We start from the raw sequence: 13,422 nt of genomic DNA, 5'->3' as shown, positions 1-13,422 counted from the left end.
AAGCAATTAGCTGTAAAGATAATATGTGACCAGCCTTTCACTTTTTTTTTGTTACATCCAAAAGTAAAGTGTTCCGACAGGAAAGATCAAGTAAGGATCTAACTGCATATTTAATACTTTTGCTTGTTCGCTCCCCTCGCCCTCATCCTGCTGTTTTCTCTCCATCTTTTACCCACGCCCCTTCTTAACTTGTAAAAATTCTGAACTGGTGTGCCGGAGAGAACACTGAGGAGATTATTTATTTAATTTTTTATCATCTGTGGTACAGCTTAAGGGCCACAGAGATTCCATGGTTATTTAAAAAAAAAAAATGACAGTATGCCATTAGTCTGTGTGATACCAGGCTGTACATGCTATCGATATGACTGACAGTCACTTTGCAACTGATATAACTACAAGATACTAGATGTGTGCTGCAATGAATGGTGTTAGATAAGATTTCACAGTACATAGTATATAAAAACTCAGATTAATATTTACAGTTAGTTAGTTGATGTTTATAATTCAGGCCCTATTGCATGCAATTATGCTGAATTTTACTGACATTGTATTATTAGTAATATATAATTCCTAACTTAAATAAATTCAAAATGGCTATCAGTGTTATGTTGATTAATTAAGAGGAATAAGAAATGAGCAACATTAAAAACGGATACTCTATAGATATGGAGGGCTAAGTAGTTTGTATGAAGCTGCTTTATGCCATTAACACTACATGTAGTGTATAATTGAAAATTTACATCCACTAATAATATCTGTGTCTGCTGCTCATATTACCTAAGGGTATTAAAGGAACGTGTAGTTCATTTTCAGGACGCGCCAAACACTTTGATGCGACCTATAAATGGGGAAAACTACATTACCCAGAAGTCCAGTCGACCTGCTACAAGCTGGCTCCCTCCGATCTGGGAGTGCTTCCCATTTAAACAAACACGGTCTTGCCGAAGATGGCGGAGAGTTTCTAGAGGCGTAAAACAAACTGGTGTACTCAATGAAAGCGTCGAAGCCGGTGAGTTTTCTGCAGTTGGTTTATGATTCAGTTATACGCAAGTTTTGAACACTGGCTCTGGTGTTTGTTTGAAAGCACACGGCCGTTACAGAGGCAGTTGGTGTAGCTTCGCTTTCCGAGCAGGCTGTGCTTTTTTACGCTACCGTGATAAAACGAACCACCTTACCAGTGTCTGTTTATGGGATATTTGCTGTAATATTATTAGCTCCTAACCTATAAGTGGTATCACAATGAACGTCGAGCTTGGCTTGATAACTATCCATTCTTGTTGGTTTTTGTATTTTTTGGCGTTTCCTTTATCCACTAGCTACAAAGTTTACGAGACCAAGGCTCTGATTCGCTGGGGTGCAATACCCTAGCTGTTAACACTCAGCTCTGCTCACGAGTGAACTCTTTTGTGTTTGGAAACGTTTACGTGAAGTTTGTGCCGCTGTTAGCATGTGTTCATTGTCAACACACACAGCTGAATTGCTTTGGGGACTATATTTTCTACCTGACAGCCCGCCTTGCTTTACAGTTTCGGTTCATATGCTGCTGGAGTCGTCTGTGTTCACAGCTAATGTGTGACGGTACACCGCGGAAGTTTTCATTAGTGGGGAAATCTAAATAACAATATTGAATGACCTTCTGGACTAGTGACTAGCTTCCACGGTGAATGTGGTGGAGATTAGCACTCTTAATTACGGTGTATCTACTTGGGTTTTGTTAAACAGAGCTCCCTCCTTATACTTTGACATAGAGACTTGGAGCATCTAAGTAACACCCATTAAAAAAAAAACAGTGTAGGAAAAATGACAAAATGTTTTTTCATTTTAAAATGGGACGGGTTTTCTCTAAGTGGTTGTTACATTAGTAAAGTTGGCCAGCTGCAGGGTCGTGGGCAACCACGCAGTATTTTCCAGTAGCCTACACTATGCTGCTCGCTTGCTGCTTGCAACCCAACTTGAACTGACTGGCTCAGCGTGGCTGCTCTGAACAATCCCCAGCATGTGGTATTTATTTGCATGACTGTAGCGAAATAGCGCTCGCGTGTTTGTAGTGGTTGGTATAACTGGGACTATCTCTCTACGTGATTAAATGTTGGCGTTCACTGCTGGTAAATCACATGTAGGTGCATACGTGAGCGTGAGAGACAGACGGACTGGTTGTGGAGGCAGATGGATGTGTTTCAGTGCAGAGGATGATAAACACTCGCAGGGTTCCGGTTTGGGTTCGCCTCCCTGTGCTTGTGCTTGACAAGGTGTATGCTGAGCACTCGGGTTTTTTTTGTTTGTTTGTTTTTTTTTTTGTTTTTTAAGGTTGTAAGAGGAAATTCTTGGAGAGCGTGCTCAAGTGTAGGCAACAGTGAGGGGGTAGGTTAGTCATTTCTCTGAAATGCTTGAGGACTAGGTGTGCTGTCGCTCTGTTTGCCCGGGGCCATCCCTGCCGATACTTGCAGGCATTTACATCTCAATGCAAGAGTTTCTGGGATCATTCAGGTATATATATATTTTTTTTTCTTTCTTTCTTTTTTGTTGTTGTTGCCTACTGTGGAGTTTTCTCACTTTCAGCGATTTCACACATGGGATTAAGTAGACTGTGATATCTCAGTAATGTGGACATTAGATGGTTGGTAGCTGGGAAAGAATGAGTAAGGATGGTTCTACTAGCAGTCTTTAGCTGTCAGGTGGGCTAACTTGTCTCATAGAATGCCATTACTCAAGTCCATGTATGTGGTATTTTTCTAAGTGGGCAGAATGACCACTGTGGGAACCTGTCCAATGAGCTACTTCTGCTCATATTCTTGGCAAACGGAGCCCCCTGTTTCCCCCCATTCTCTGTCCCTTTATCTACCACTCTCTTTCTCCCTCACACAGGGTGTCAGGCTGTGTTAACAATGAATCAATCTTTGGGGGGATTCTTTGACTGCAGATGGGGTGCAGAAGTGACTGCATTGCATGGCTTTCGCTCTTTGTCTGTTGGCCCCCGCATGGGCTCTCAATAATTCATTAACTTATCACTTTTTCTCATGGGCATGGGAGAAGGCTAATCGGTCACATGTCCCATGGATTCAGCACCCTAACGCTCACCCTATTAAAATGAGCATAACATTTGGAGGCATTGCTGATATTTGGGTCATTCTTATAGAGGTTACTTGTGAAACAAAGTATTGTATCCTGTCCTTAAAATAATAAAAATGTGAATTTCTGAGGAGTGGCTATGGCGGCTATGGCTACAAACTTATTTAGTGACATGAGTAAATTGGGGAACACATGAGTGCCTGCTTCCTGCTTGAAGCCTGAAATATATTGACCACAACAAGTTCAAACTGCAATTCTCGGGGTAAGCACAGCGCATTCAAAACAAACGTATTTATGAATGAAATGGTTAAAAACCTAATTTTTAAATAATATCAAAAAGTGCAGGATTTTAAAAATATTTTTACTGCTTTCACCTCGTTATGCAATGCTGCATTTTGCATAGGACTGCCATATTTGAGTTGTCTAAGACTTCTAAATACAGTGGTGGTGAGCTTGCAACTCTGACTGCCTAATCTGTCTTTGTTGAGCGGCATTTTTGTGTCATTAATGTCTGAATAGATGGCATTCTTTGACTGTTTCGTCAGTCTCCCTGCCTTAAGAGAGACAGAGAGACAGAGATAATAAGCTTAGTTTCGAGAAACTGCCAATCGGTCATGAGGTATGTGTTTATTTTATGATTAATAGTTGTGTGGATGAGCAGTAGCTTTGAGAGTACTCTTGATGACACAGAGCTGAAAGAACAGCCTGATTGTTTCCCCTAATTGAAATATGACTCCTTGGTCTTCTTACAGCTGTATGGGGAGTGCAGGGTTAGTCAAGGAAAGCGGTTGTTCCTTCATATGTAACTTGTAACCTGTTCTTATCATTTAGAGAAAAGGAGGATCTTTATATTTTTAGCAACTGTTTTTGTATTTGACGTTATCTTTACCCAGGTCTGTTTTCAAGTCAAGTTTGAGTATTTGTTTCCCTCACTTTGACTGGTCGTTCAAGGCTGTTTTACAACCAAGTTTAAGAATTCAGAAGCTTCCTGCGGTCAGCTCAAGCTGTGCATAACATCCTGTTTAATTCCCACATCTCAAGGTCACTCATGCAGTGACAGTGATCTGGATTTGTTTGTTAAAAGGGCACATACACACTGGCAGAACTCAACAGGTAGGTTTGCTTTTTCTGCCTACCTCTGTAGAGCTAAATATAGAAATCTGTTAAACAAGACAGTCATGTTTCCACTGCTGAAATATTTAGTTACTTTGCTCAAACAAGTGAGAGCGAGAGTATGAAATGAGAGCTGCCGAAACCAGATCAACCAGGGAAGGCCAGATCGCCACCTCACTGAGACCCAAGTCAAATGGTGCAGTTTGCACTTTCGTTCTGTTTGAAGTCACATGTCATTCATGCCCTCGTTGTCCTCTTCTTCCTCTCTGAGGTAAGACCCAAGTGTTAGGTTAGCTGAGCCATATGTGAGCCATGCACACTTCTAAAAGCCATACAGGCAGCCTGAAGCAATCATTGCACCCAATTCTAGTTTATAACCAGCGTGGATTTGGAACAGCTCTCGCTCTAGTCCTCATTGATTGGATGGAGGATAGAGTTTATTAGGGAAGGGTGTGCCAAGAGCTTTGTCCCCCTCCCCTCCTTGCCCTTCCTCTTTAACTTCAACTCCCCCTTTAACTTTCGCTCCCCGAGCTCAAGAATGCTCGTAAAAAGAGTTCACCTGAACAAGCCAGTGGGAGGGTAGGACCCTGCTCTAGTTTTGTTACTATTGTAAAAAGTTAGCAAGACGTTGTTTGTGTTTTGTTTAGGGCCCCCTTTTATAAAACTGCTCTGGGGAGAAGCAGCACGGGTGAAAAAAAGTTTGGTTTGTGAGATAACTGCTACCAGATGCTCTCTCTGTCTTTTTATTCAGCATAAGAAGAATTAGAAAGAAAGGCTGCAGAAGAGAAGAGAATAGGAGAGTGTCATTTCTGAATGAACTTTAAATGAACTATCCATGCAACAGTCTTAATTCAGTCCTCACTTTTCTTTTCCCATCAGTACCCCTCCCCCCTTTTATTAAAGACAAAATCATTTTTAAAAGTGGTACAACTTCTACACATAGTGACCATTAGACCCATAAAGGCTCTAATGTAACTTTTTTTGAGAAATCTATTCTTTGTAAATATGTGTTATGTTTATGTCATTAGTAGGGCTGCCACGATTAGTCGACTAGTCACGATTACGTCGACTATCAAAATCGTCGACGACTGATTTAATAGTCGACGTGTCGTTTGAAGCTTTGTAAGATCCTGAAAGACGCAGGAATAAGTAGCAGGATTTAAGAGTGTAATAACAGACTGAAACAGAAGATGGCAGCACTGCATGTACAAGGATGCCAACTGCCGTTAAACCCCGAAGAAGAAGAAGCTGTGTCCCAGAATTCATAGCGCGGCCCAGCTCAGTTTCCAACAATGGTGGCAGCTAGTTGGTTTTACTCTTATTATTCTTTCTGGGTCACAAAATAAATGTTTAACATATTTTCAGGCGAGAATGTAGCTGTGTAAACCTCAAATATCTGCTCAGTTTATCAGGACACCACATATTTTCAAAAGTGCTCCGACGTTTTCAGAGACGTCTGTTACCCACTAGCTCGATAGCTAGCCGGAGGCTAGGCTAGGCTAACTAGAGCCGTGAGAACACCGGACTCCCGGCAAATCGTTTTCAAACCGACCGCCGTCTTTCGCTACTCAGGTTAAATATATATATAAGTCACTTAGATAACTTCAAAATGTTATTGTTTGGCTTTTTTTAGTATTTTATTTGTTCCTGAGTAAATCGGTTTGGCTGAGATTAAAGTTTTTACACAGCTGAATAAACGTCAAGCAGACAGCTGATTATCAGAAGTGTGAGATGCTCAAGAATTTACTCCGGTGTCCTGTTATATTTTAGATAGCAAGGAGTTTATTAAACCACAACAATCTGCAGATTTCATTAAAATTTAATAAACTATCATCTTGTCTTTATTTTTAGTTAGCACATACCTTAAACACTTAAAGCTGTAAGCTAATGATAGTTATATAAGAGCAGATGCTGCTGGTGCAATAAGCTGTATGTCCAATGGATGATGATCTGATTAGTCGACTAATCGCAAAAATAATCGGTGACTAGTCGACTATCAAAATAATCGTTTGTGGCAGCCCTAGTCATTAGTGAGAGTCTCAGGAATAGCTCCAATTTGGGTCAAATGCTTGAGTGTTGTGGAATTGGTTTGCTATCAAAACAACAAAGGGCTTTGTTCTCTGCAGAGTTTTCAAGGTTCTCTGGCCTAACTTTTCACAAAGCTTGTCTTTACTGGCCTTAATATTAGTAGTTTAGTGTTTGTTTGTTTTTTTTTGTTGTTTTTTTTGGGGGGGGGGGGGGGGTTATAGTTGTTTTTGTTGTTGTTTTTGGTTTTTTAAAGATTGTTTTGTGTACACATCGAAAATGAAACAGTTTTATGTTGACTTTCTGTGGCAGTGGGTTGTGGTTTCTAGGAGGCCTGGGGAGTGTCTACAAGTTATGTCAGCGTTTCCCCACACAAACACTTTACTCAAGTGGGCTGCCCAGGTGTATTTGGTGAAAACAGGTGACTAAATTTATTTTCTTTCTCTGAGAAAATGATGGCATCTTTGATTGGACAATCCTCTCATTCTTATTTAGAGTTCAGTTGCTGCTAACCACCTAGCACCGGGCCCTTCCTTCCTTCTTGTGTTTTCACCTTACAGTGGCAGCTAGCAGGTGTCCTGCCTTCTCCACACACACCTTAACTGCAGTCTATATGATAAAGGGCAGCTTTAGAGAAGGTCTCCACCTAATTCTCCTGACATTTTCAGGAGTTCATAGCCTTGGTTATAAGGTCACATTAGTCATCGCTCGCCTGAACTGTAGTGTCAACACGGCCCCATAACAATTTATACTCACACTTGAGGCATGCTTCAATCGCTATAGTCATATCCTGAATGATATGTGTCCCAAATCACTGCTGAAATGGGAATACAGGGAGTTCAGACAGGAAACAGAGTGACTGCTAAGATTTTTTTTTTTTTCCAGATTTATATGTGAAACATTGTTTCAAATTTTTTGTGCTAGTCTCCAATTGCACATCCCTGTACTACTCATTGAAATATCATAGAAATGCCTGAGGAGACACACTCGTGCTACCAGCCTAGCTGTGTTGCACTTGGTTGCAAAAGTCTGTAGTCAACACAGTCAGTGAGTATAAGCTGTTTGTGTGTGAAAACAGCTTGAGACAGTATTTGTCCTCTGGCATAAGTGAACAGAACAGTCATTTTACATGGAAATTGCTTCTAAAGCATACGGTAACATGTTAATTAAGGTGCTAGTAGACAGCTACTCGTGTGTTCTTTAATGCAAAACAACTGATTGTGGTGCCCCCACAATATCCTGACTAATTAAATTGAGTTCCTTGCTATTTTTTAATGTGTTTTATTTTAAGGTTAGCATTTTTTTTTTTAGGTGGCTAAAAGACATTTTGTTTCTGTTTGTACATTGCTCACCTTCAGTGTCAATTCCCCTGTCTACTTGGTGGTATACCATTGGCCACTGACTTAAAACACACTGGCAATGAATAAGTACCTCAGACAAACCCACTTCAAAGAAGCCAAATGATCATTTTTTTAGCATCAAAATTAAACATTTACTGTAAATTGACAATCACTCCTTTTGCACTTTACTTTTTTCAGTGTGTTTTAATAAAAATGTGTTTTCAGCTTACACCAATTTAACATTCAGTTTGCTTTGATTGTATTAATAAAAAAACAATGTGTGAGAGAGATTTTCTATTACCACAGAGTCTAAAAACACCGAGAGATGGTTTTTGGTTCATATTGCCCAGCCCTAGTTTCTAGGTCTGTCTGAACTGGGAACCAGCTGTTGGCATGCATGGCACTGCAGTCCCAAGTTGTAAGAGGATATCTGACCATGCAAGCAGGGACTGTAGGGGTACTGTCTCTGTAGTTCATCTGAAATTCAAAATCTTCTTTCATTTAGTAAATTAGCACAGATTGCAATGAGTGTGTGCATTTTTTTGCACACAGCACTGAGCTTAACACTTTTTTTTTTTTCATTTTTCCATTGGCCTGTAATAAATGTTATTTTATTATAGCCCTGAGTTCAAAGAAAAGTCATGAATGACTTACTTCCACGCCATCGTTAAAGGCTCCAGACTTACTACAGCATGTCAACACTGGCAAGGCATGTGTCAGATAATTTACTACACTTGTTTCTTATATGTGCTCTTTCCCTTTTTTTTTTTTTTCTTCTTTTTCCTCCTCTTCTCCTCACGGGAAGAGAAAAGTGTTCTTTTCACTATTACTGTTCTTTTCTGCCTACTGACGTCAGTCCTGTTTACGTGGCTTGTCGTTAAGGCAACACTCTAATCAAAAGGTTGCTCTGAAGCTTACTGCTGTCCCTAGAATAGCAGAGCTAACACTTGCCTCCTGATGTTGCCACATCACATCAAGCTGTGCAGTGAAGTCTTGGTTTAAATATCAAGCAACGCTTCGAAAAAGTTGAGCTGAAATTTGATTCTTTATTTTATATAGAAGTGGCTTTACTTTTGCAAGTAATTACTATGTTTCTATTTGCCCTGTTTTATATAGATAGATATATATTGCTCTTGCCATATTGGGAGAATTGGTTATGTGTGACTATGGTATGATTAAAAATGGAAATAAAGGTCCCTGTTCAATTAGCTCCACCAATGTGTCCTAGTCAAATCCTCTGGACATGGTGGCCACCCTTGAAATAGAATTCCAATATTATTTAAAGCAGTTAATGACTTTGGTTTTAAGGCAATGTGAAGGTCAAAACCAAACTTAGTGTGGCAGGGCACAAGCTTCATCTATAATCAAGAAATTCATTTTTAATATCCAAATGGGAGTGGTTTTAGATTTTAATAATGACATAATCTGAGCCCCCATTTACACAGCCCTAAAGACATCAACAGATAACTGTAGGATGTGCAGTAGAAATGAGTAAGGCCTTCACTTTGAAGTAAGAGTTTTAAAAGTTTCTGATTCCGGTTTGCGTCACACCTAGTTTCACTGCCACTTGGTGGTTAGTTAGCAAGACTAGTTTGCAGACATGTCGACCTTTTTTTTTTTTTTTCTTTTTTTTTTTTCAGACTAGAGGCAACTGCAGTAATCTGCTAGTGACCAAAGCAATCACAAGGAGGTTTTGGGTGCAGCACCCACTTTGGGATAGATTTCACCTACCAACAACCAGCAGTCAGTCTCCAAATACTTAGGGAATGCAGGTTTTTCCCAAGTGGCTGAAGGTTGCAAGGAGGTCACTGACTGATCTCTAGGTTTGTTTCAGTGTTTCAGGCCTAACGCAATCACACTGTTCAAGTAAAATAAACACTGAGGGAGGAAATTGGAAGCGGCATCATGTCTTCGTTTTTTCCTCCTTTCACTTGTTGTACTGCTCTTCTTTGTCATTCAGTGAAGCTGCGTTGCTCTCTCACTCACGTAACTGAGTAGGAGGGGAGAGAGTGAGAGGTGTGCTTGCAGCAGGAGAAGAAAGACCTTTTTTTTTTTTTCTTTTTTTTTTTTCTCCGTGAAGCAGTACTGTCTGTAGATATTATGTCTGTGTTCTTTATTTTAAAAGTTACCAAAGGGCTATGCAAAGTGTTAATCTGAATGATCTGAACGGTGGTGATATCAAACCTGTGAGTGAGATGGAGGAGCTGAGGTAGCGTACATTACTATATTCTAAGAAAAACAAACAAAAATAAAACAAATATCAATAGTCTTAAAAACCCAACATTATAGTTATTGACTATGAGGTACAGTCCTAGTATTGGTACAGAATGAATTATTTGGGCTTTAAGAGGACTTGTAATTTGTGGGAAAAGGAGACTTCTTTAAGAGACAGCTTTATTTTCACACTTTGCTTCAAGTAAAACAAACAAAACAAAAACCCTGAAATGATGCATTGTACTCATACTTCATAAGCATTTTTTTTTTTGCCTTGAGGAAAAATCAACAATATTTCATTTTTCTACCAGCAGAAACAGCAAATGCAACTTTTGTTGCTTTATACTTCAAATAAACATAAACCAGACTGTAAATATGCATAGTGGTGTGTGTCCGCTCAGTCAGCCTGTGTTGTCCTTTGCTTGCCCCCTTGAAGAGCGAAAGACTTGATTAGCAGTGCAGGCTTAATCACTCAGCAGATGGGACAGAGTGCAGTGTCACCAAGGCAAAAACAAACCCACAGTTGGATTATGGCTGGCTGTGTGTCTCTGTCCTCTTGGACTGAGCAGCTTTGACTTGACTCCTAAACACACTCCCAGGTGTTGTGCTGAATCCCAGCAGAGAGCCATGTTTCTTTTTGTCTCTCCCGTTAAACAATTGGTCGTTGCTGTCCTTATCAGTTATTTTGTCTAAAGCATGAAATAACACAATGAATTAAAAACTATAAAACAGGGCATGTTATATAGCTTGAGATGATAAAGTCTGTTATCTCTTCTGTTTTAATTTTTTTTTTTTTTTTTTTTTTTTTTGCACTGGGTGAAAAGCAAACTAAAAGAAACTTTACTGACGGGCTGTAAAATCCTCATGTATTCTTAACCAAGGTCAGCATCACCCTGGGAGATCAAACAAGGCACGTATTGATAGTTCCTTCTGCTGTTACTCCTGTTAGTAAAATCCTTTTTTTTTTTTTTTTTTTTTTTTTTTTTTTTCTTATACCTAGGCTCCGTCACCACATGAAGCTGACCATTTAAAAGAAAGAAGTAGTAAGAGGAATACTAGGATAGAGGAGGGTTCAAAGTTGGGAAACTGGCGTCAGACCGTCTTTTGACTGGAATTCTTTGCAGGGGTCAGAGTTCAGAGACTGCAGTGTGGTGCTCTGATTGGCTGTGGAAAGGTGAAATGAAAACCACAGTAAACTTTTGACCCCGGCGCAGGAGCGCTGCAGGAACGCCCAGGCTCAGCTCTGGCGTAGTGGAACAGAGCCCGCTCTCTTCCTGTGTTTACTCCACCAATCCAACAGTGGGGAGAAGAGGAGGAAAGAGGAGGGGGCAGGGAGGGAGCAGATAGGGAGGAGGGAAAGACACGAGCAAGAACGAGGGAGAAAGGAAAAAGCGAAAGCTGAGAGAGAGACACAGTTGAAACGTTAAAAACAGAAAGACCCTCTGTCTCAACAGCAAAGCGAAAATCAAAACTGCCAAATCAAACTCAGTGTTTTCTGTTGACATCGCCAAATTTACAAATATCACAAACAATAATTACAGTGGTTAAGATATCGTCTCACTGATTTAACTTCTACAGGAGATTTGCCCGCTCATTGCATCAGTTGCAAGTGGATATGTGTTATCAGGCTGGGCAGCATCGAGGTTGATCAGGCACTGGTGTTCTGGCTCCCCAGATAAAAGGCTGTTTAGCTATTGATTAATGAACTCATTTCCATAATATTAGCCTTGTGTGATCACAGCTGACTGCATTCTGTTTGGTCTGTGGTCTCCTCTGGACGATGCTGCGCTTATCACCTCAGTTTTTGCACCAGCACATGAAGCCTATTGAAAAGGAAGGGGTTATTGGGGACGTAGAATTAACAGTTGTGCAATGTGACAAGTTAGTTGCTTGAATCTATGCCGGCGTATGTCCTATCCTCTTCCTTTCTATTCTTTGTTCCTGTTGATGATGGATAGTTGCAGGAGATGCAAGTGTGACGCACACACACAGTGGAATCTGCCATGTCTTTGTTTTCACCTTCATTTATTTTCCCTGGTTTTTCTCCACGTTGCAGTTTGTGTGGGAAAAAATGGGGAGATGCACACACAGCCTGTCCAAGCTCTCATGTGTGTTGTGTGCATTGGAAAAGGGTGGGGGATGTTTTCTTTTTCTTTTTTTCTTCTAGAGAAATAGGCAATCCTATGAACACAGTTTTCCCTCTGCTATGAGCTACAGTCTTACTCACCACATTCATCTATGGACATCTTGTATTTCTTTATTGAAAAGAGTGCAGATGGTTAGAATGGGTTTTACAATATCCGTCATATGTGCAAAATGTGTTTGACACTTGACTTTTTCACACATTTTATTTCTTCGCTTGTCAATAAAATCGAATTTGGCATTTGTGACATTGTTTTTACCTTAAAGACAAAGGCTTCTTTCTTCTTCTTTTTTTTTCTTTTTTCTTTTTTTTTAAATTTAGTAAAGCAGAAATGTGTTTTGTTAAATTATTGGCAGTGTTGAATCACACCTCTAGACACTCCCCAGCCAACCAGTCTTTTTTTTGCGTTGTTTTCATCTGCGTTTCTTTTTTTCCCCTTTTTCTCTTAGCAATTTACAGCTTTGTTTTTTAATAAATCCTCACTTCACATATGCTTCACATATGTCTTTCTCGTCCCCTTTCTCAAATCTCATTGCATGGCAACACTCTCCTCTTTTGCCATCAAAACCTTTGGCTCCAGTTAAGCCCCATTAGCTCAGGTTTCATTGAAATCATGTGTAATAGTGGAATGAAAATGTTGGCAGGGAAATGGCTAATAAGGAAAATTCACAAGTGCATTCAACTCTGACAAATATTTCTGGATGTCATTTTCCAAATACAATTAAGAGGGAAATTCCTAAAATGTCAACATGAGAGATGGCTACTAAACAAAGTGAAATTTAGTCGTGTAAAAAGCATCACAGACAACACAGACATAGGTTTGACTTTCTTTCCTGATCAAGGGGCATATATTATACTGTCTGTGAATCCAAGAGGGATTTAGATTCCCATGTTGAAATGCCTAAATTTGCACCATTAAAAAGAATATTTACAGCCTAATGCAACAAAAGGCTTTTGGTTCTGGGGTCATTTCCCTCCTTTATAACTATTCTGTGTGGGATTCATTTTTATTTATTTATTTTTAACAACTCATCAATCTGTATAATTGAGCTAGGGGTCAAGAAGGCTAAGCAAGTGTCTCAATAATGGAAACTGGAGCATATTGGGGTCTGCTAGACCTGATGTGATTTTATTTATTTTTCCCCAGCTGTTTAATATTATGCCTTTCTGTTTGGTGCAGACTGTCGAAATGTTTGCTTCAGTTTTTAACAGTTGTTAAACCCGTACAGTTTATGAAAGAAACAAGTTAACAAAGCTTGTTAGTCTTTGCTGATAAATCTGCACTTCAACCTTTCATTCCTATAAGGTAGCGTGTGATCCAAAAAAACAACATGGTGACGGTGACATGCTAACATTGAAACTTCAGAATGTGTAGCCCAAACATGTAATCTGTTGTCCTTGTCTTATTTTTCTTCCATTGCAGTGTAAAACTGCTCTGTTAATAGTTGGTTGTTTTGGGTTCCCCCCCCCCCCCCCCCCCCCCCCCCCCTTCTGTTTCTTTTAAACCCATAAGGCATT

The 13,422-nt window shown here is 39.9% G+C and overlaps 1 protein-coding gene across 3 annotated transcripts in view; it reads left to right on the top strand.

Annotated features, from left to right (window-relative positions):
* Positions 1-847: 847 nt before the first annotated feature.
* The window catches only part of ncoa3 (nuclear receptor coactivator 3), a 35,728-nt gene continuing 23,153 nt past the window's right edge, over positions 848-13,422 (top strand). For 2 of the 3 annotated variants that reach the window (XM_085455933.1, XM_085455932.1), the window contains exon 1: positions 848-1,009. The gene's annotated coding sequence lies outside the window, so the exon portion shown is untranslated. The remainder of the gene's footprint in view (positions 1,010-13,422) is intronic. The other variant, XM_085455930.1, reaches the window with a different exon arrangement.

Source organism: Copadichromis virginalis, linkage group LG5, assembly GCF_057382275.1.
Source record: "Copadichromis virginalis isolate Kocher_CV1m ecotype Utaka linkage group LG5, C_Virginalis_male_GT1.1, whole genome shotgun sequence".
Classification (NCBI taxonomy): Eukaryota; Metazoa; Chordata; class Actinopteri; order Cichliformes; family Cichlidae; genus Copadichromis; species Copadichromis virginalis.
The sequence above is the reverse complement of the archived record's forward strand: the minus strand, read 5'-3'. Positions and strand labels throughout refer to the sequence as shown.